Genomic DNA, 23,569 nt, shown 5'->3' with positions numbered 1-23,569 from the left:
CCCCAAATGTCAATATGGTAAGGCACAGAAGTTCAACTCTCTGGAGAATAAGCCATTTAAACTTCTTTTCATTATACTTTCTTCAGTATTTTTCACAGATTTATTTTAAACAAGCCCATATTACTTTTACTGTTAGGAAAGTACATATGAATGGTAGCTGATAAAAGTATCTAAATAATAAGTTTCCAAAAGCTCATTTAATAAAGTAAAAATTCTTAGAAAAAGCACTGCATCCTGGCAGATTTTTTTTTTCCTGTTTGTGATAAAAACAAGTCTTCCATATGATGGCATGTTGGGTGGACTAAATACAGTATTTCCATTTGGGGAAAACATTCCTTCTCCAGAGCTCTCTTCTACCTACCAATAACAAATTCGCTTTCAAATTTGTGGGTATTATGTTGTCTCTTCTTTACTGATGGGTGTTTTTACCTGTCTAGCCAATATTTTCTTTTTTTTGGGGGGGGAAGGGGTCCGGTCATGGGGCCTGAACTCTGGGCCTGGGCGCTGTCCCTCAGGTCTTCAGCTCAAGGCTAGAGCTCTACCACTTGAGCCACTTGAGCACCACTTCTGGCTTTTTTTCTTTTTACTTATGTGGTGCTGAGGAATCGAACCCAGGGCCTCATGCATGCAAGGCAAGCGCTCTACCACTGAGCCACCTTCCCAGCTCCTGTCTAGCCAATATTTTCTGATCTTCCTTCCTGAGTATTGACAGGTAAAGTGGCAGAAATTTTAGGATTTTAGCTGTGTAGGTATCTACTGCTATTCAGGTTCCTGGGGAAAAATTAATTCCTCTTTGGTTCTTCCACAGGTGGCATAAAGACCCATGTGGGCATGACAAGTGGAGAGATGGACCATGGTGGAGTTTCCTAACCACACAGCTTGTTTGTGCTTTCCTGTGCTTCCAGGTCATGCATTTGAAGTTAAAAATCTTATGTTCACTTAAAGAGTTAGCACTATAATTGATCACTTGCTGTTTTACCTGTAGCACAGACAGCCTCCGCATTCAAAATGGCCTCCCCAGTGGGACAGACAGAATGGCTCCAACTGACAATACTTAACTTGTATGTATCCTGACTGGACAAAAACAGGGGACCCCTTCCTCCTCCTGCCTACATGAATGGAGGCTCCAAGGCTGCTGGGTACCATTTGATCAGATTCCTAGCTGGGCTCACTGCCAGGTCTGCTGAATGGCTTTGTTTTCTAAGATCAACAATGTCATCAGCATCATCTATTAATATTATGAAAAGGAGTTGCAACAATTGGCCAGAGCCTGGAAGAAAAAATGGTCATTATAGCCCAAACCCAGGGAGGAAACAAATCCATCTTTGTAATTTTCAGCATTTCCCTTTGCAGCAGGGAAGAGTGCACAATTTAGATTTGTGTGCCTGTTCACCTTCACCCAGCCAGACTGCTCTTCCATAGGCCCAAGTACTGCTTTAGGCTCTCTATTCACCCTATCCCTACCATTCTTATTTCTACAGCCCTTGAGGATAGCCACTGATTGCAGCACAGCAGAGCTTTCTTCTTCTTCTTCTTCTTCTTCTTCTTCTTCTTCTTCTTCTTCTTCTTCTTCTTCTTCTTCTTCTTCTTCTTCTTCTTCTTCTTCTTCTTCTTCTTCTTCTTCTTCTTCTTCTCCTCCTCCTCCTCCTCCTCCTCCTCCTCCTCCTCCTCCTCCTCCTCCTCCTCCTCCTCCTCCTCCTCCTCCTCCTCCTCCTCCTCCTCCTCTTCTTCTTCTTCTTCTTCTTCTTCTTTCTTCTTCTTCTTCTTTCTTCTTCTTCTTCTTGTTTTTTATTGTGAAAATACCATACAGAGGGGTTACAATTACATGAGCAAGGTAATGAGTACATTTCTTATCAAGCATTGTTGCCTCCTCCTTTGTTTAGCCTGACGTTTCCACAGCATCTCTTCCAAGCAACTGCATGAGCAAGACAGGGAGTTTTGAGTCTGCTGCTGTTTTACTGTTTGATCTGTCATTTTCAGAAACTGGAGAACATTTTATGGTGCAAGCTCCCAGTATTATTAATCTACCTAGCATGTCTCTGGGGGACTAGGGAACAATCTTGTATCAGTGCTTTAATAGCATGAACTTTTATCAGACTATTACATTTTCAATCAGCTTCTATGGATCTACCCTCTAGGATTTCATCTTTATGATTAGTTCTTGTCATGCGTACAGCATATTTTTTTCCAGGCAATTATGGACAATGGACATTTAGAAAGAAATTGTTCAGGGATAGGTGAAGGTGTTGGAATGATTCTGAAATCAGTCCCAGGTGTGTAGAAATAAGGCAGCTAGCTTGGGGTTGGGTTTTCTGACCTATGGCCTTCCCATCAAGATATTGACAGTGGACATTTTATTCTTACTTTCTCTTTCTTCCCCCCACCTCCATGCTTCTTCTCCCTCTCCCTCTCCCTATTTTTCTCCCTCTCCATCTCCCCACTCTCTCTCACACTCATTTCCTAGCAAGTTTGTACTATTTCTGATAACAAAGTGTATATATGCTGACACTTCGAGTTCTATTCCTCTACCACCTTTGTGATATTGATTTTTCAGTCCAAGTTGATGATTTTTTTTCTTTTCATTTTTCTTCCTATGTCTTTATAGATATTTTAGTGTAAAGTTGAAAAGGGCTGGATGTGAGCTTGCTAGCCAGAAGGCCAGCTACATTGAAAATCCTAGATGCAACTTTCAGAAGCCCACTTTATTCTGTTTGATGTCCCCCCACGGTTCCATTTTATGGATTCTAGAACAGAGCTAAATGGAAGTGGTTATTTTGGAGAATAAATAGGGAGGTGCATTCAGTAGTTTTAATAAAAAGCTTTGAGTTGAATAGAAAGCTTGGAAATCCATGGCTTTTGCATTTATGTAGATACTGGAGTCTTGGTGCCATTTTTTTTTTGTTTCCTTTGAATGGGAGATAGGTAATTTGTAATCAATTGTGACTTCACAATGCAATGCCTGATGTCTTGTTAACAAAGAAAGAAATAAATTGGGCTGGGAAGGTGGCTCAGTGGTAGGGTGCTTGCCTCATACGCATGAGGCCCTGGGTTCAATTCCTTAGCACCACATTAACAGAAAAAGCCTGAAGTGGTGCTGTGGTTCAAGTGGTAGAGTGTGAGCCTTGAGCTGAAGAGCTGAGGGATAGCGCTCAGGCCTAGAGTTCAGCCCCCATGACTGACCAAAACAAAAACAAAAACAAAGAAACAAATTGCACCCCATGTCAGCTAGTGGCAGACATCTCCTCTCACATAGTATATGGTGATTCTTGAATATATTACAATTGAAGTAATTGTTTTAAAATTTGAAGGTTTTTTTTAAAATTTAAAATCTAGCTGCTGCTCTCGTTCTGTTCCCATTTGTTATTTAAAGCTCCATCCTTAAAAATATTCTCTTCTAGTCTCTGTAATCTCACTTCATCAATAGGCTTTCCCTTGTGTATTCAAACTCACTTTACCCACTGACTCTTTCCAGATAATCTTATGAATGTATCCAAGAACATTTTAAACATATTCATATTCCGTCTGCTTGTCTCTCTTTTTTCTCCCCAGCATCTATTAGACTATCTTTCTTTGACTAACCAAACTAATTGACCAAGGTCTTTGCTATCCCCAAATTCTCAAATATTATTTCCTCCAAAGAGTTTCAAATTGTTTTTATAGCACTTAACAAGATTATTTGTGTATTTTCTTCCCATCTGATCAATATATATCAAAAATTATTTTGAAAGAATATTAGGCAATCTTTGGAAGATTAAAAAAACCCTGCTTACTACTGTTTCATTGGTCATTTTTCATGTCAGAAAGATTGACCACAATGTTTTTGCCTAAGCATTTTCTAGCTTTTAGTTCTTAGATTTAGGTTCTTAGTTTTCAATCTCTTCTTCAGCTTAACTTGGAAATTTATATTTTTCTAGATGGCAGTTCTGGAAATATTGCCCAGTAGCATTAGTGCCTCAGAAACTTGTCAGAAATGCGGCCATTTAGGCTAATGAAACAGAAATTCTGGGACCCCGAAACCTGCCTTAAACCCTCTGGAAGATTTTGAGGCAAAAACTGAAGGATCAGTGTCTTATATATGTCTTATACATCCATTGAATTAATTGGTTTAATGTGCTATTTGTTCTTTTAATTTTCACTAGTACTCTTTAAGTACAAAATTACATTTTCTCCCTCACTGCTAACATTGTTAATTTGTGTTTTTTCTTTTACTTGCCATTAATTATGTTGACCTAAAATTTAAATATGTTAGTAGTTGTTTTAAAGGAACACCTATTATTTCATTGATCAATTTTTTGTTGTTTTTTTCATTTTTGACATCATTAATATTCCTTTGTACATCTACTGATTTTATTTTATTTTATTTCTTTTATAATTCTTTAATTTTTTGAGTTGAATGCCTTATTTATTCTCTTTGTACTCTTTAACAAAATGTATTTATGCAAAAACTTTTTCTATATATACATTTTAGCCTCAAAACCACAGAATTTTTTTTGGCCAGTCGTGGGGCTTGAACTCTGGGCCTAGGTGCTGTCCCTCAGCTCTTCACCCCAAGGCTAGTGCTCTACCACTTGAGCCACAGCACCACTTTTGGCTTTTTCTGCTTATGTGGTGCTGAGGAATTGAACCCAGGGCCTCATGCATGCAAGGCAAGCACTCTACAACTGAGCCACCTTCCCAGCCCAAATATCACAAATTTGAGTTGTAATATTCTCACATCATTACTATTTATTTCCAAATAGTTTATAATTTTAGTATTGTTTTGCTCCTATATAGAAGGTACTTTGAAAGCTTAGATGTTTGAAGGGACATTTTTGTTTTCTTTTTAAAATATATATACACCATATATACACATATATGATAATTTTATGTGTATATATGATACACTTATGTATTATTTATCATAATATAACATATTTATTTATACACTATACTTTTCATATTTACATTTATAAATATGATATATTTATGTATCATATATCTGAAAAACTTTTTTTCTATTACACTATTTCACCTATTTGAGAAGTACAGGTCAGGAATTTTGTAAAATATCTTTCAATTAAGATTTGTCAGGTCTTTTCTAAATAGCTAGGATTACAGTGTATGGCTCAACAACTATTTCTTGAACATTTATAATAGGCATAGTTCTAGGCACATGGAGTAAACACATGAACAAAATAAATCTCTGCACTTAAAAAGATTAAGTTTACATTGCTTTAAGAATTACTTTCAAAGTTGGGTGTGATAGCACTGTTTTATAGTAAACTGCAGAAAGTCTATAGAAAACTACAGAAAGTCTCCTTTGTAACTTTCCAAAGAATATCTCCAAAATCTAGCAAACTTAGACAACTGATTGAGAGCCTGTTGAGAGTAATAGCAATCCTCACTAAGTAATCACTTATACAAATTAAAATTTTACTTATTCTCAATAATCAAAAATCCTGAGATAAACAAGTTACTGACATTGGCATTGGCTTAGAGACACAGTAATGTCATGTCTAAGGCAGTATTTACCACATGGTCATATGATGGCCTCTACCCATCCAGATTTTACATCTACATTTCAGATGGGAATCTAGCCAGGTGAGAGAAGAAAAGTGAAAGAAATGAAAGAATAAGGAATACATGTACAAGATGTCAGTCATTTCCTTTTGTTTATGTGTTAAAAAATCACATGTAAGATATATACTCACTTCTAGTCTCAAAGAGGTCTGGGAAATTTTTGAAATTTGCCCTCTCCAAAGTTAATTTAAACAAGAGGAAAAAAAGTTACAAGAGATATTTAATGATGCAATCTTTAGTTTCTGTAAATATTGATAAAGAAGGAAATCTCTAGGCCTATGAAATTAAGAAGTTTAAAACAGAAATCCTTGGTAGAACTGTAATAAATCTAACCTGGAAGTATAATATAAGAATAATATCACATAAGCTAAAAGAAAAAAGCTGGAGGTAGGCGCTGTGGCTCAAGTGGTAGAGTGCTAGCCTTGAGCTGAAGAGCTGAGGGACAGTGCCCAAGCCCAGAGTTCAGGCCCCACAACCGGAGCCAAAAAAAAAAAAAAAAAAAAAAAAAAAGATAATGGGCTGGGATGGTGGCTCAGTGGTAGAGCGCTTGCCTTTCATGCCGGAGGCCCTGGGTTCGATTCCCCAGCACCACATAAGCAAAAAGGAAAGAAGCCGGAAGTGGTGCTGTGGCTCAAGTGGTAGAGCGCAAGCGTTGGGCTGAAGAGCTGAGGGACAGCACCCAGGCCCAGAGTTCAGGCCCAGAGTTCAGGCCCACAACTGGACCAAAAAAAAAAAAAAAAAAAGAATAATATGCCATAAGCAAGATGGCTTTATTCCAGGTATAGTCTAAGAGAAGAAAATATACAAATATATTTTGTCATATATTAGATCAAAGAAAAAAAATTACATTATAAAACAGTGTCATTGAGTTATAACTTACATTAAACCAAGACCACAATCTATGGAATAAACATATGCTTCACTTCCAAATTTCCTCCTACCCTACTTTTCCTTATCTAGATAAGAACACTCAACATAAGATCTACCTTCTGTACAAATTTTGACTCAATAATACAGTGTTGTTAACTATAGGCCGTATGTTGTACACTACACCCTTCAAATGCATTCAAGTTCTGCAATTGAAACGTTCTACTCTATTTCTAATGCCCCATTTCCCTCTCCTCTTAGTCTCTGGAAACTACCATTCTGTTTTTTGTTTCTGTGGGCTTGAATCTTAGATTCCTCACATAAGTAGACTGTATTGTCGCACCTTCATGCCTGGCTTTATTTCACTTAGTATCATGTCCTCTAGGGTCATTTATATTGTTGCTAATGACAGGATTTCCTTCTCTTTGAGACTTAAATACTTTCCATGTTAGTCCAGTTGGGCTATTATAACAAAATACTACCAACTGGTTTATAAATAACAGGGAATTATCACATTTGTAGCTTCAGGGAAGCTCCAAATCAAGAAACAATCAGATTGAGCATATGGCAAAGTCCATTTTTCACTGTGGTTATACAGGGTGGAAGGATGAGAGATTTCTCTGGGACTGCTATTACAATGTCACTCACTGATCCCATTAGAAAGCCTCTACCCTTGGACCTAAGCAGGTCCCAAAGGCCCCACCTACCAAACTGGAAAGTAGGATTTCAATATAAATTTGGGGAGACAAGAGCACTCAGATCATAGTATCTCTGTAGATACATTTGCATATCATCTTTATTCATCCCATTTATTTATATTGAGGTTGCTGCTGTGTCTTAGCTATTTTGAATAATGTTACAGTGAACTTGAAGTTGTATTTTGAAATTGTATTTCACATCTCAATTTTAATTACTCTGGATATATGCCCAAAAGTAGTCTTGCTGGATCATGTGATGTATCCCTTTTTTTATTTTGAGGAACCACCATAGGATTTTCATTAGTGGCTATATCACCAGCAGGTCAGAGTCACCTTTTCTCTCCATCCTTACTACTACTTGCTATCTTCATTTTTTTATGTAATAATAGGCTGGAGGTGATGCTTGCTTGTGGGAAAAACCATTGTTTAAACAGGCACTGCAGTGGGCAACACACACAACTTAACATAAATATCTGAAAAAATTCTTTTTTGAAATAAGATTATAGTTATGATTTCTAACATGAGAAGCACACACCCACACAACAACAACAAGGACAAAACAATTCTGGACTACTCCCATTTCAGAGAAGCACAGAAGAACCAGTGTTACTTATCACTTCTCTAGAAGTCAGCAGAAACAAGACAACAAGGGGAGAAAAATAAAACAACTAAGTTCTTTTCAACAATTGAAAATTACACATTGAACTGAGGAGTTCCAAGGGAAGGCCTACATAAACAAAGGAAATAAACTAATAAAAGTTAATTAAGATAACCAGCATAAAAGGTAACCACAACATTAGATTATTTGGTACATATGAAGCAATACAGAGCAGAAAAATTGGGTATATCAGTTAAACATATATTTCTAAGCTTATTTTGAATATTTGAGATTGACTAAAATAGAGTTCCAAAAAGTAACAAACAAAAAGATACAGTTTAATAAATGAGGAAACCATGATAAAGAATATTCAACATGGTAAAATTATTTCCAGATAAATTTGTACTTTTAGTAAAATTGGTAACTTGGGGAACCGAAACATAATGCTGAGATTCTAAAGTTGATATGTGTTGGGAGCCGACAGTAAAGCTCCAAGGTCATCTTGACCCTTGTGCTCACTTGAAGGCACGTACAAGGAACTGGCTTTCATGAAAAGTACCAGGTGCCCGGGTTTGCTTTGCTATGTCTGTAGAGTTTGTTTTACTTTCTATCAGTTGACCTTGTCTTGTTTCAATCTGCACCTTGTTTTTATTAAAATTTTCCTTGCTTTTCTGCACTATGGTGACCTTAGGTTACCTCTTGACTTCTAATAGTATATAATAAGGGGAGTTAAAAATAAACGGTGCTGCAGTCTTGAGCTGCAGACCTCCTGACCCCATCCTTTGTCTTATGTCTTTATTTTTCCGTCCTCGCCCCCTAATTCAGGATTCCTTTTCATTGCCGGCAGGCTCCGGCAGATATGCAAAACTTGAAAACTGGTCCCATTATAGAAGATCTACAAAAGAACTATTAAAGCATATACATTTCCAATAATTAAGTATGGAAGCTTTGACTTGCATGATGGAGTAGCTTGTTATATCTGCAGTTCTTGCCAAGACAACTAGAAATGCCAACTAAAACACAAAACTCATCCATTGGAGACCACTGGCAAGCTGCCAAGGCAAGCAGAAGGTAATGGAAAGATATCTTATGTGAGGGGATGAAAAATAACCACAGTTCTACAGTAGGAAAAAAATCACCAACAGTGGGAAGCAGAGAAACTAAAATTAGAAGGTATTTCAACAGCAAGACTTTTAACCTCCTTGAAAGCTCACTTCACTAAAACTACCATTCCAGTGACCTCCAGATTACACTTTAATCCAGGAGCCATCCCCAAGGGTGGGGAAAGCAGAAAAGGGGCAGAGAACTGTGCCCATGTTTTCTTCCTTGATACCCAAATCTTCCCAGTTTCCTCTCCTTTTCTTATTAACCCAAAATGTGATACTGAGGGAAAGAAAGGAGAAGTAGTAGGTAGACAGGGATAATAAGTAATGGATATAACATGTAGAGGGTAACTCATGGTTCATTATGATGCTTTTGTTACCATAGTGCCTCAGGTTTCTGCTCAAACACTTCTTCCCATAATGACCTGGATGTTCATATAATGTAAAACACTGGGGTGGCACATGGACAAGCCATCAAGCAATAAGCACACAGCTCTAAAGAGGAGATATAGGAGGAGCCTTATACTCTAAAATCTACCCTTCTAGGACTCCTTTGGACTTCTCTTGGGAGCCTCTCTCTGGAGCATCTCCCTGCTTTCAGGGATTTTCTTTCAGGGATTGCCCTTTCTGCTTTAAACACTTTTTTGCCTTTCAATTTTTTAATGGGTGGAGAAAATAAACTCATCCACCTAAGCAGCATTATTACATGGAAGACAGTAGTCTCCCAGGTAGTTCTCCTATGCATGGATGGTAGTGGAAAACCAGGAAAATCCTGCTGGTTCACCTCCTCAATTCTTGTCTTTTCTGCCTATCCTCCCAGTATCTTCAGTGTTTCAAAGTCTCTGGAACCACTCCCTAAAATTTAAAACTTGAGTCAGAAAGGGCATGACTTGCCTTTATCCAACTTCTGACATGAAGTAAGAATTCATTCTGTATTCCATTTTCATCTTGAATGGCTTCAGTGATTGACCAGCAAGCACTATGGCAGATCACAACATGTGCCAAAGGACACTGGCCCTAGTTCATGTCAGACATATGTGATGCCCTACCTGTGTTTAACACTGGACTGTGAGATCAAGCTGCTACTAATTTTCCTCCCTTCACTTCCAGCTTCTTCCAGACAAGTGTTGGAAGGCCTTTGACTGGACTGATCTTCTACAGTAGCATTCTGAAAGGTATAGAGAATCAGCTTGGTGGGAAAAGGTTTCTCTTTCATCTCTTCTCTATAAGCATGCAGCAATGTACCTCTCTTCTGTGTAGCAATGGGCACCGGAGTAGCTACCCTGACTGTGAGGGATCAGAGGCAAGTGTGTCCTTTTCTCACCCTCTGACTTTCAATCTCATTTGGCCCAGTGGGTGTGGGTACTCTACTGTTGTGAAATTGACTGTTTGTATATATTACTCAGATCTAAAACCTGGTTTGGAGGAAATTTAGTGGGAAATGAGCATCCTTGTGGGGGGGGGAAGGTAGCTTCAATTGTGTATTTCCTCTACATGCCAAAGATTCCTTTTCTCTAAAGAAAAATATGTTAAAAGTTCTTCATATATCAAAGTTATTTTAGTTCTTTTTTTCTAAAATATTTTTAGAAGATTCCTTGGCTTCTCTTGGCTACCTAAGACACATGCATTTATTTTCTCTGAATCAACAATCCTAATCCTACAAGTCTATCCTAAATATACAAGTGAAAACACACACACACACACACACACACACACACACACACACACACACACACACACACGGCTGTATTTTACACTACATTGTAAATGGGAAATGGTGAAATGACACAAATGTCCATTAGTAGATGACATGAACACTGCTGAATTTGTTATATGGAAATAGGTACAAAAGTATTAGAATAATTAAAAGGCAAAAGGGGTGGGGTTAAGAAATATCACAATAGGCAATAGTAGGACAACTACCTTCCCTTCTAGTAGAGGACAAAGAACAAAGGTAGAATTACCACTGAGATGTTCCCAATGGGCTTGGATCTTTGCAGAACTTGTAGCTAGAGACATACACCAAAGCTAAAAAGGAAAGGCTCTTCTCTCCTTTGTCCCTCTGTCTCCAAAAGTGTATCCTTGGCTGAATCCAACTAAAGCCATCAACGAAGAAGCCTTGATTTGCAAGAAAGAGTAAGCCCAAGAAAAGCTTGGCAGAGGGGGGCAGGGGAGAGGCAGAGGAGGAAAGAGAGACACTAAGAGATCATCTCTATTAACTGAATGTTTCCCTGAATAGGGGTCACACTTTTCTATTTCTCTGTAAATTACTTTTTCATTGCTGTTGAAAACTAGACGTTTTAGATGATATATTATAGCAACTCTGGGTCATGTTTTCTTTCCTAACCTTTTTTTGTAACTTGTCTGAGCTAAATCTGTGAAATTTTAGTCTCATTAAGGGCTACTTGTGTCCCTATTACTTTTTAAAATAACCATTGATGTTTTTATTTGTGCTGACTGTCCTAAGGATCATTCTTCTTTCTGTGGAGTTTAGTGGTTGATCAATGACTAGACAAAGGATGCACTCAAAATGCTTGAGTCTGCCAGGCTTCTTTTCGCTGTTGATGAGGTCCCAGGGGAGGGGGTGACCACATTCAAAGTTGAGGCTATTTTAAGTTTTTCTCCACATTTTTCTTACTACTGTTTTTTTGGTTTGTTTGTTGATGAGAAATATGAGGAAGCTTTGGGCCTTTGTTTCTCTGCTGAAAATGAATGTAGCCTGAGCTGAAAGTACATTTGTCCCAACCACAGCTTTGGTGCGGGAGAGTCAAAGGCTCTCTCTACTGGCCCACTGGGGAGACACCTATCCAAGCTAAGTACATTCAACAGGACTACAATTGCAAAACTATTAGATGTCTTAGACTGTTTTGCTTTGGTAGAGTCAGTGGAGCAGGTGGGAGAATGGGATAAAGATAAAGACCACCATATTCTCCCATTTGTCATCAGATTCTACAATTTTTTCCAGCATAAATAATCTCAAATTGTGGTTTGTTTGGGGGGAGATTCCAAGAGCATGGTAATGTTTGTTTTTGGGGTTTTTTTTTGGTCATTTTTGCTCAGTTTTATAGTTGCATTTTGGGAAAACCATACTTTGAAGTCTTGCTTCATTCATCCAATAAATAGCAGTGTATTATTGGAAAAGGCATTTTGCAGGGCATTGGTATTCTTTAACAATATAGACCTAGTTTCCTGCTTTCATGAGCTTGTATTTTTCACAGGGGAGGTGACAAATAATTATATAATTCACTATTTAATTACAAATGTTTTGTGTGCTATGGAGAAAAGGCACTTACACTGTTGTTTTTGCTTTATGTCTTATTGAATTAGCCATAACTTCTACAAAAGCATTGCATAACTCAGCAATATTGATGGTGTATGTAATTTGCTTGCTGCTGATTTTGACAGAAGTGCTCCAAATGTGTCATGACTAAGATAGATAGCTTAAAATCATGTTGATGAATTTCATATTCATTCCTAGTTTTCAAACTGGCAATAAACTGTTTTTCAAAACTATGTATTGAAAATTAACAGTGGCATTGTCAGCATCTCTTGAGATTTTCCTGTTTCTTATAATGGACATATTTGCACCACATTTTATACAGTAAAATATACTAATAGCAAAACATCTTGCAAAATTCAAGTAACAGATATTAGATGAGATATGTTGTCATTTAAATTTTCTTGGATCTTATTGACTGGAACATTAGAAGTCTTCTTTAAATTTTTTAATTATAAAGATGCTGTACAGTGGGATTACAATTACATGAGTAAGGTAATGAGTACATTACCCAACCCTTTGTTTTTCTCCTACTATCCCTTCCTCCCCACTTCCCAACTCCTCCCTTCCCCTGCCCCCAAGTTGTAAAGTTCATTTTTAACATAGTGTCTTGTACATCTCATTTTTCAAATGGGTCAACCTGTATCCTTGTTTCAGCATTTTGGTATTTCCCTTCCCCTTCCCCAAATTAGAAAAATGTATATACAAAATATAGGGCATGGGCTGGGAAGGCAGCTCAGTGGTAGAGTGCTTACCTTGCATGCATGAGGCCCTCGGTTTGATTCCTCATCACCACGTAAGCAGAAAAAGCTGGAAGCAGCACTGTAGCTCAAGTGGTAGAGCGCTAGCCTTGAGCTGAAGAGCTGAGGGACAGCGCCCAGGCCCAGAGTTCAGGTACCATCACCAAACAAAAACAAAAACAAGATGTAGCACACCTGAATCAAATACAGTGAAAACAGGGGTTATACCATGGGGGAAGAACATACAAGAGAAACAAAAAAATTACATAGTACATTAAAAAATAACAGCAACAAAGATAAAACCTCTTGTGTCTCTATCTTGGGGTTCATTTAAATTAGAATCATCTTGTATGGTCATATGTACATAGATTTTTGACCTTTTCTGCTTGTCTTAGACATATACTAGTTATTGCAAATAAGGAAAATCATGGGACCTATGTTTCTTTGGGTCTGACTTACTTCACTTAATATAATTTTTTCCAAGTCTTTCCATTTCCTAACAAATGGGGTGGTACCATTCTTTCTGATGGGATAGAATTCCATCAGAATGGCATAGAATTCCACTGAGTGTGTGTGTGTGTGTGTGTGTGTGTGTGTGTGTGTGTGTGTGTGTGTGTGTGTGTGTGTGTGTGTGTGTGTGTATACCACATTTTCTTGATCCATTCAGCTACTGAGGGGCATCTGGGTTGGTTCCATATCTTAGCTATGGTAAGTAATGCTGCAATAAATATAGTTGTGCTGGTAGCTTTAGTATGGTCTTGTTTGTGATTATTTGGGTAGATGTCCAAAAGTGGGATTACTGGGTCATAGGAAAACTCTATATAGAGTCTTTTGAGGAACCTCCATGCTGCTTTCCAAAGTGGTTGAACAGGTTTACACTCCCACCAACAATGCAGTAGGGTTCCCCTTTGGCCACATCCTCTCCAGCATCTGTTGTTACTAGATTTCTTGATTATAGCCATTCTATCTGGGGTGAGGTGGTATCTCAAAATTGTTTTGATTTGCATTTCTTTTAAGGCTAGAGAAGATGAGCATTTTTTCATGTGTCTATTGGCCATTCTTATTTTCTCTTCAGAGAAGTCTCTCTTTTAGTCTTTAGGCCACTTACTGATCAGGCAATTGTTTCTTTAAAGATTTGTTGTTGGGGGATTTGATTTTTTGTGTTCTAAGTATATTTTAGATATGAGACCCGTGTCTGCCGTATGACTAGTGAAGATCTTCTCCCATTCTGTGGGCTTTCTATTGCTCTTGCTAGCTATATTCTTTGCCATGAAGAAGCTCTGCAGTTTCATGCAATCCCAGTTGTCCAAACTTTCTTTGATTTGTTGTGTTTCTGGGTCATTATTAAGAAAATTTTGGCCTGTGCCAAGGAGCCCTAGAGTTTTTCCTTTTCCTTCCTGTAATGTTTCCAGGGTGTCTGCTTTGACTTCGAAGTCTTTGATCCATTTGGAGTTGATTCTGGTGCAGGGTGATATGTAAGGATCTAGCTTTAGTTTTCTACAGGTGTTTAACCAGTTTTGCCAGCACCATTTATTTACTAAAGAGGCTGTCTTTCTTCCATTCTATTTTTTTAGCTCCCTTATCGAAGATTAGGTGGCTATAGGTCTGTGCGTTCATTTCTGGGTCTTCAGTTCTATTCCATTGGTCCTCAGGTTTGTTCTTGTGACAGTACCAAGCTGTTTTGCTTACAATGGCTTTGTAGTAGAGTTTGAAATTTGATATTGATATTCCTCCAGCACTGTTCTTTCTGCTAAGATTGTTTTTGCTATTCAGGGTCTTTTATTGCTCCATATGAATTTTTGGATTGCTTTTTCTATTTTCTTGAAGAATGAGGTTGGGAGAGTGATAGATATTGCATTGTATTTGTAGATAGCCTTCATTAGAAATCTTCTGCAGGTAAGTCAGGCTATTCTTTTTGTTCTGTGTGTGTGTGTGTGTGTGTGTGTGTGTGTGTGTGTGTGTGTGTGTGTGTGTGTGTGTGTGCCCACACGTGCAAATGCTGGTAATGGGGCTTATATTTAGGGCCTCAGCACTGTCCCTTAGCTAGCACTGTCCCCAACACTAGCACTCTACCACTTGAGCCACCTCCACTTCTGACTTCATTGTTGGTGAAATGGAGATTAGAGTCTCACTCTCCTGCCCAGGCTGGCTTCAAACTCAGATCTTAGCCTCTTGAGTTGCTAGGATTACAGGTATGAGCCACCAACATCTGGCTTACTCTTTGAAACTTTTAATCATTTTAAAATAGTATTTGTATGTTCTATTATTCATTTGAGAAGTGTGTTTTATAAGTGTGGCAGAATTCTAAACCAAAAGACATCAAGGGCAATTTCAACTGCCTAATCAGAAGATAAAGAAAAGGCCTAGGCACCAGACTCACCAGATCAAAGTGTTTTAAGATATTTTTAAAGGACTGCAAAGGTTATCTACCTAAAACAAAGAGCTTTACTCCTTCACCAAAAACAAAAACCAAACTATCCCCATAACAGTCCATCTGCCTATATTTTATTTAACTTTGAACATAGCTCTGGTAATGATAACTCCTCAGAATGAGAAAGATAGAAAATCCCATGACACCAGTAAACCTATGTTTATTATAGTTTGTCTACTGAATTACATGCACATAATCTTCAGTAGCCTGCAGCCCATTATGGTGATTGTTTCATTAGATGTTTGTCCCTCCATCCTGGCATAGGAACCAGCACATGCAGTTCACATTCAAAGCTTTACTATATGAAAGAATGAATGAACAAATGAGGCCACAGAGCAAATCTCAAATTTTGAAAGGTAATTCTTACCATTCTTATGTACCTATAAAAGACTTGCCTCTTAGTTGGAAGTTTTAGCAGTGTAAGTATATGGTAACGACTGTCCATCTATCACTGAAAGTTCCTGACATTCACATGCTTTTCTCCTTCAACCTTTGTATTAAACTATTTCTATGCTTCATGTCTTTCAGTGGAGGGGGGATTACTGGGGTTTGAATGCAGGCTTAGACTTGAATTAAGGGTGTAATGGCTCAAGCCTGGCTGCTTAAGAGGTGGACCCTGGCAGGTCTTAATTCTATGCCAGCTGGGGCAAAAAAGTTCACAAGACTATCCCAATCAATGACTAGGATTTGGGGTATGTGCTTGTCATCAAAGCCACAAAAGGAAGCATGAACAGGAGGCTTGCAGTTCTAGCTGCTCTGGGCATAAATTGAGACCCTATCTTAAAAATAATCAACACAAAAAAAGGGCCTGGCAGAATGACTCAAATGTTAGAACATCTGCTTAGCAAATCTGAGTCTGAGTTCAAACCCTAGTATTCCTCTGTTCCTCACCAAAAAACCTGAAGCATAGAAATGGTTTAACAAAAAAGGTTGAAAGAGAAAAACATACAAATGGCAGGGACTTTCATTGATAGATGGAGAGTCACATATGCCAAATGCTTCTTTCTGTGAAGACTTCCTACCAAAAAGGAAGTCTGTTTTCATGGAAATGCCATCAAATATACAAAAATTTGTATCAAGTATGTTCTTTTAGGGTCTGTAGTTAGTCACTAATTTTTTTGGCTCTCTATTCTCAGTTGTAACACATAGGGGTCATTAAATGTTTTTGAGTGTCTTGTGAATCTCACATCTTTCAATTATAAGCTAAATGTGTGTGTGGGGGGGAGTCATTATTTTTTCCTGAAAGATTTGTTTCAAAATTTAAAATCCAATGATCTATTTTCACAATAGTAAGAGTCCATTTGAGATTGCCTAGCCACTGGCTAGTTTTAACCTTCCCATGAGCATAATATCTCTACTAGAGGAAACAGAAACTCAATTCATTCTCCAAATGTCAAGACTTTATATCTGTCAGGAGAATAAATGATTGTTTGCTTTCAGTAATACAGGACAGTTATTCAAGTCCAGCAAGTTAAATAGGTTTGTCTTCCCAGTATTTGAGACCTGGAGCTTGCTATCTTATTTCTAGTGTTTTATTTGGTTAATGTTTAGCAGAGAAGGGGGGGGTGTTCAAAAATTACAACCACTTTTCTTCCACAGCCACAGGCAGTGATATCAAAAAGTGAAGAATGGAAGATGTCAGTTCTGCTATCTATATAATCTTAGGTTTTGCAGTTTCTTGAGGTGGGGTGGGGGCATGCACTCTTACAGCTTCTTAACCATGAAGGATACCTGCCATAATCCTCAAGTGCATTTGGCATTGGGCACACCACAGATTCATTCAGAAGAGTCTATAAACAGTTGACAATCAGAAAAATTCTCATACTTTGGATTTTTTTTTTTTTTTTTGGTCACAGAACAGTTCCTTCAAAAATGCTGATCTTGAAATCATGGAGATTCTCCTTAACTTTTCTTTCGCAATTCTGCTAGAGGAAGAAGTTGGTATCTTTAAACAGATTATCTTCCTACACAATAATAGTATGTGACAAGAGACAGTATGTAGAAGCAGTAAATACTGTTAAAGGCTGAGGACAAGGAAAGGGAAGAAGGTAGGGAAGCCAGGAATGAGCGGTAACCAAACTATAGCACTCTGAGTGACAGTCATAGAGCACTGAATGACAAGGATGGCAGGAAGGTAGAAAAGTAAAAAGATTCTACTGAAAATCCTTCCTGCTCCATATCTCTGGAGCACTGGAGCATTACACAGACACAATTCTCATGGAATCCAGAAGTGACTGCTCTGAGCATTATACAGTACAAATTGTGGGACTTTGAGTAATGCCAGCAAAGTTCTTTAATTTCTTCCAAGGAATAGCATATATAGGGATTTTTTTTATTATACAGATCAATCATTAGAAACAGTTTAGTGATATTATTAACTGTGTGAATAATAGTGTGATAATAGTTGCAGAAAACAAGCAAAAATTATCCTCATAAACTTGGAGACTAAATCTTTTTGTTCAACTCATTTATTGAGGAAAAAAATTATTGATTCTCCCAGTAATAATGTGATTCTACAAATTAAATTTTATGTTAGTTAGGGACTTCCACTGAGTCAAATGACACCAAGGCTTATTTATCTTGGATGAAGGGTTGTGAAATCTCATTTAGGGTATAGTATATTATAATTGCATAAATTGTATACGATTTATAATAGATTTTTAAAAAGAAAAACAAATAGATTGTTTTGGCTTTGAAATTTTAGCTCCTTAATAAGATCATTTGCTTGTCAATTTCCAACCAGCTTTATTTCTTGGCACTTTTACAAACGTTTCTCCTATGCTTCACACACATGGAAGAGCATGTCACGTACTTTCAGGTTCTGACAAGACAAGTGGTCCATTGCTCACAGCTGTGTTCCCAGTATGTGGATGCTTCCAGTGATGGAACACAGCTAAAGGAAGAGCCAGTGAGGAATCCTTCTAAATCTTATCTCTGTGGTTGAATTAGCCTCATCAGCAGGTAGTTTAATTTGCAGTCAAAATGTTTTCATCTGGCTAAGTGCATGTGACTCATGCCTATCCAGGAGACTGAAATCTGGGGATCCTGGCACAAAGCACCAAAAAGCCAAATGTAGAGTTGTAGCTCAAGTGATAGACTGCTAGACTTGAGCAAAATACTTAGGGACAGTGCCCAGGCCTTGAGTTCAAGCCCTAATACTGGCACCAAAAAACCCCAAAACTCACAAATACATTGAAAATCAATTCAATGTGAGAACATCTCATTAGATCCTACATGTGGAGAATGCTTAATAATTGAGAGGTGAGAAATGCCAAGCCATGGATCTACTATAAGGTCATCCTAACGGCATTGGTTGAGAGGGCACTCGTTGAGTGTTTCAATAATCAGCTTTACAGAAAATGTCAAAAAGCTATGTACACATTGTAAGGTCTGCACAGGGACACCTCCCTCCCTCTTGGCTAAGTTTCCACCCAGTTTCTGTTACCTAGGTAACTGGCAGATCTGGAAGCAGTCACCTTCCCCTCTTGCTAGGTCACATCCTGGGCCATCAGACCTTGGGAGGGTCTCAGACCCTGAGGTCACATCCAGAGTCAGTGTGGCCACACCTTTCTCCCATCTGGCCATACCTCTTCCTGTCCCTGGCCCAGATAAGTCCTGGCCTAGGGATGGGTCACCCCCTTCCCTTCCTTTTCAGCCACGCCATTCCACCATGCATGGCAGGGGCAGCAGTTAGGTAAATAAACTTCTACCTGAATAGTGTGAGGTGTTCTCCTCATCAGCTACCTAATGAAACCTACCTATTTAATATACCTTACATATGGTGCCAGGACTTGGATGGAGTTTTTGAGTTGGAAATGTCAGAATTTCCTAACCACCCCTTTTCTGAGAAACAAACTGCCTTGAGACACCATGCGAGATTTTTTCTAATACCATTGCTGGCCTTCACAGCCACGTCCACACCACTTCTCTACTCTGGTGAGTGAAACTAGTCTCTACGGTTCTCTGTTGCTAAGTCTTTGTCCAGATGTGGCACCACGCCAGAGAGCTCCTACAGCCTTTAGCGGAAAGGCTAGTCACTTCTGAAGTGGAGGAAGCTTGGTTTAGGGGCTTTGGCCATTTCTCTCTAGAGGGCTCTGGGGGACGTCGGGATGCCACTTCTGCCTGGTCAGCTCTCCTTCACTCACCAGACTGACTCTCCTACACATTTAATGGGGTGCTGCGAGTCACACCCAAACCATGAAACCCCTTTGAAATGCCTCCTGCGCTCCCTGGAAAGCCAGAGCACCTAATTGTTATGCCATTCTTAGTTTTAAACAGTTTTTGCAGCTGTAATGGTAAATGGTCAGAAGTCTGTTTACTTTCAGGCTCTCTTTGCTTTCTGCTAATCATTTCCAACTTTCCCTATCTCTTCCTTTCTCTTTTCTACAACTTTTTGGCTTGTGCCCTGAAGAGTGTGATGCAGGCTGGGTCCCGGGGACCCCCTTCTAGGTTTCCTCTCAAAGGCTAGCCAATCTAGGCTTGATTTATTTGTTCAGGCTTTCTTTGCATTTTTTCAGAAATTAGCCTTCTTGACCACATGGTGGGTTAAGGGTTTGGTCTCATCTAACCCATAACCTTCCACCAAGCTTACTACTCCATCCATCTATTTTTTTTAATTTAATTTTATTTTATTTGTGAACATACTGTACAGAGGAGTTACAATTACATGGGCAGGATAATGCGCACATTTCTTACCAAGCATTGCAGCCTCCTCCTTTGTTTACCCTTCACATCCCTTCCCAGCCTCCCCCCTCCCCCCCAATCCCAATCCTTCTCCTTCCCCCCCAACCCCCCGCACCGACGTTGTAAAGCTCATTTTGGACATGACAACTTGTACTTCTCATTGTTGCAACAGGTCCACCTGTATCCTTAAACAACTGGTTTTTCCCCATCTCCTCCACAAGTTATACTGACATCAAATATAGTGAAAGCAGGGGTTATACTGTGGGTCCATCCATCTATTCTAAGGTGCCTTGCTAACAAGTTGATCTTTTCACAGGCCCTGGTAACTAAGGCTAACCATCTGATGTGCTTTGTTAGCAAAGATGTCTAAACATTGTTGTCAAAAATTTTAGGTTTTGAGTTTTGCCTGTTTTGTTTGGTGTTGTGTATTCTAGTACTGACTACATGGTTCTAAACCCCAAGTTAAGGATTCAAATTTTTTTCTTTCTGGCTATTGTTTCTAACATATTTATAAGATATTTCTTTGTTGCTTTGTATGTCCCTCCCCCATGGTATAACCTCTGTTTTCACTGTATTTGAAGTTGGTATAATTTGTCGAGAAGGGAAAAAACAAATTGTTTAAATAGGGATACAGGTGGACCCATTGCAACAAAGAGATGTACAAGATGTTATGTCAAAAATGAACTTTGCAACTTTGGCTCAGTGGTTGGGAGGGAGGGAGGTTTGGGGGGTGGGGAAATATGGGAAGGGATGGGAAGGGGAAACAAAGGAGGAGGCAACAATGTTTAATAAGGAATGTACTCATTACCTTGCCCATGTATTTGTAACCCCTCTTTATGGTATTTTCACAATAAAAATAAAAAAATAAAATATTGGGCATATCTCATCACTTCTAATGAGTTTTGTCATTGCAGAATATTTGTTGGTCAATTCTTGATAAGGAGCAGGTAAGCTCTACTTATTCTATTTGATCTTCTTGTTGCTTTAATTGGAAATAACGAAAGGTTTTTGTGGCAAAGACTGCAGTTTAAAGCCAGCCTGGGCCAAAAAAATCCCTAAGACTTCAACTAACCTGCAAAGAGCATGGCTCAAGACTCTTATCACTAACTAGCAAATACTTGAAGTGGTACTATAACTCAAAGTGGTAGAGCACTAGCCTTGAGCAGATGTACTCAGAGACAGTGCCCAGCCCTTGAGTTCAAACCTCCATGAATACTAACTGGGACAAGCCATCCCAGCAATGAGCACCTAGACTCAGCCAGTCTGGGGACAATGGAGAGGAGAAAGAGGGAATGTCATATCAGCCACTTTGTGCCTGCTCTTTCAAAGTTAACCAGAGCCATGAGGTCAATAGAAGTAAGAAGCCTGCCCATCTAATGTCCAAACCTGTCTACCTTTTAACTGGACAGGAATTGATATTCTTCCCTTTGTTACCTGATGTCAGAAGTAGCTAGGGACATTTCTACCAACATTTTCAGCTCCAAGTCCTTCCCCTTGCCATTTTTTTGCTCTCTACTATTTTTTTCCAGCCCCTCAATGCCTCATGAGACTTTCTCCAGACTTCATCCAAGAGACTTGGCTCCTCCAGACTTCATCTAAGGACTCACACCTACCAAGTGACAGCTGCTGCCTGCTGCCTTCTCAGAGGGGACCACATCTCAGCCTTTTACCTCTACTGTCAATGCCCCTTGTCAGCAGGATGTAGCCAGAGAGAATCTTCTCCCTTTTCCATAATTATCAAAAGGCTGGAATGTAAGGTCTGCACAGGGACACCTCCTTACCTCTTGGCTAAGTCTCCACCCAGTATCTGTTGCCTAGGTAACTGGCAGACCTGGAAGCAGTCACCTTCTCCTCCTGCTAGGTCACATTTTGGGCTACCTCTGGTCACTAGCCTCTCATCTGACCATAGGCAGTTCCCAGACCCTGAGGTCATATCTGGATCCAGTTCGGCTACACCTTTCCCGCACCTGGCCACACCTCTTCCTGTCCCTGGCCTAGATAAGTCTGGCCTGGGGACACAGTGGTTATTTCTTTCTTGCTTTTGTTTTTAACGTATTTATAATGTTCTACGTGATTTTTTTTTTGTTTCTTTGGTATGTTCCTCCCCCACCACATAACCCCTGTTTTCACTGCATTTGATTCCAGTGCCCTGAATGTTGCATATACATTTTTCTAATTTGGGGAGGGGAAGGGAAAAAACAAAATGCTTAAATAGGGATACAAGTTGACTCATCGTAACAATGAGATGTAGATGTACAAGACACTGTGTTGAAAATGAACTTTACAACCTCTGCAGGGGTATGTTTTTTATTGTAAAAATCTGTAGAGGGGTTACAGTTATATGAGCAAGGTAATGAGTACATTTTCTATTGAGCATTGTTGCCTCCTCTTTTGTTTTCCCCCTACCATCCCTTCCCTCTCACCTCCACAACTACCTTTGAAGAGGAAAAGACAGTAAGCCTCTGAAAATATATCCCAGGTGAATGAATTGAATCTCCAGCTCAATTCTGGCATTTATTAGGGTCTAAGGAAGAATCTAACTGGTAGTGACAAAGTGAGGGTAACATTTGTGTGTTACTGAGAAGTGCTGAATAGTGACAAGAATAATCAATCAATAATTTGGAGTCATTTACCTGAAATTGCCAGGAAGATTGAGTAGACTGTAAGGTCTGCTCCTGGATGGCCAGCAGACTCCACCCTCCTCGCAGCAAAGTCTCCACCCAGTACCTGCGTTACCTAGGCAACTGGGACACCTGGAAGAGGTCACATCTGAATTTGATGTGGTCACACCTTTCCCCGCCCATACCCTACATAAGGCCTAGCCCAGGCCCAGACGCCCTTCTTTTCTCTCTCTGTTCGTTTCTAGCTCTTGCTGCTCTTTTCTTGCTCTCTTGCTCTCTCTCTTTCTCAGCCACGTGGAGTGCCAACCTTGCCTGGTCCCAGCAGGTCTACCCCTTACCTGAATACCACGTGAGTGCTACTGTTCTTACCCTTCTCTCTGCTCTTTTCTGGCTCTTTTCTCTCTCTTTCCTCTCTTCCCAGCTCTCTCTCATTCCCAGGCCTTTCCCAGCCACGTGGAGTGCCAACCTTGCCTTGTCCCAGCAGGTCTACTGAATAAACCTACCCCTTACCTGAATACCACGTGCGTGCTGGTGCGGTTCTTACTCACCTACCTCTTTTTAAAAACCTAACATAGACCCTGTTTGGAAAAGGGAGTGTTAGAGATAAAATGAGAAGGTTTCTCTCCCTTACTTTCCTGTATCTCCAAAAATGTGAAGAGTGGAACAATATTAGGAAGATGCTACTACTTGAATTGTCACCGATTTCTAAGGTGACTTTTTGTGACCCATGTTTCATCCTTGAGATGGAGAGCAAAATGCTGTTTTCTCAATTCCTTTGTTTTACCTTACCAGGATGGTTAACTTTGCTTGCTTTTGAATAGAACCAGTTGAGCTAGGAATGAGCAGAAACTAACATGTTACTATTGAAATTATCTTCACCCAACATAAATGTCTCCCAACACTTTTTATAGGTTCTCAAGCCACAGAATAGCTACCTGATTTAGCTCTAAATTAACATTCAATTTTCTCACTGCAATTGGAGCTCTAGCCTA

Source organism: Dipodomys merriami, unplaced genomic scaffold, assembly GCF_024711535.1.
Source record: "Dipodomys merriami isolate MVZ:Mamm:240054 unplaced genomic scaffold, mDipMer1.0.p SCAF_37, whole genome shotgun sequence".
Classification (NCBI taxonomy): Eukaryota; Metazoa; Chordata; class Mammalia; order Rodentia; family Heteromyidae; genus Dipodomys; species Dipodomys merriami.
Note: the sequence above shows the minus strand (reverse complement) of the source record.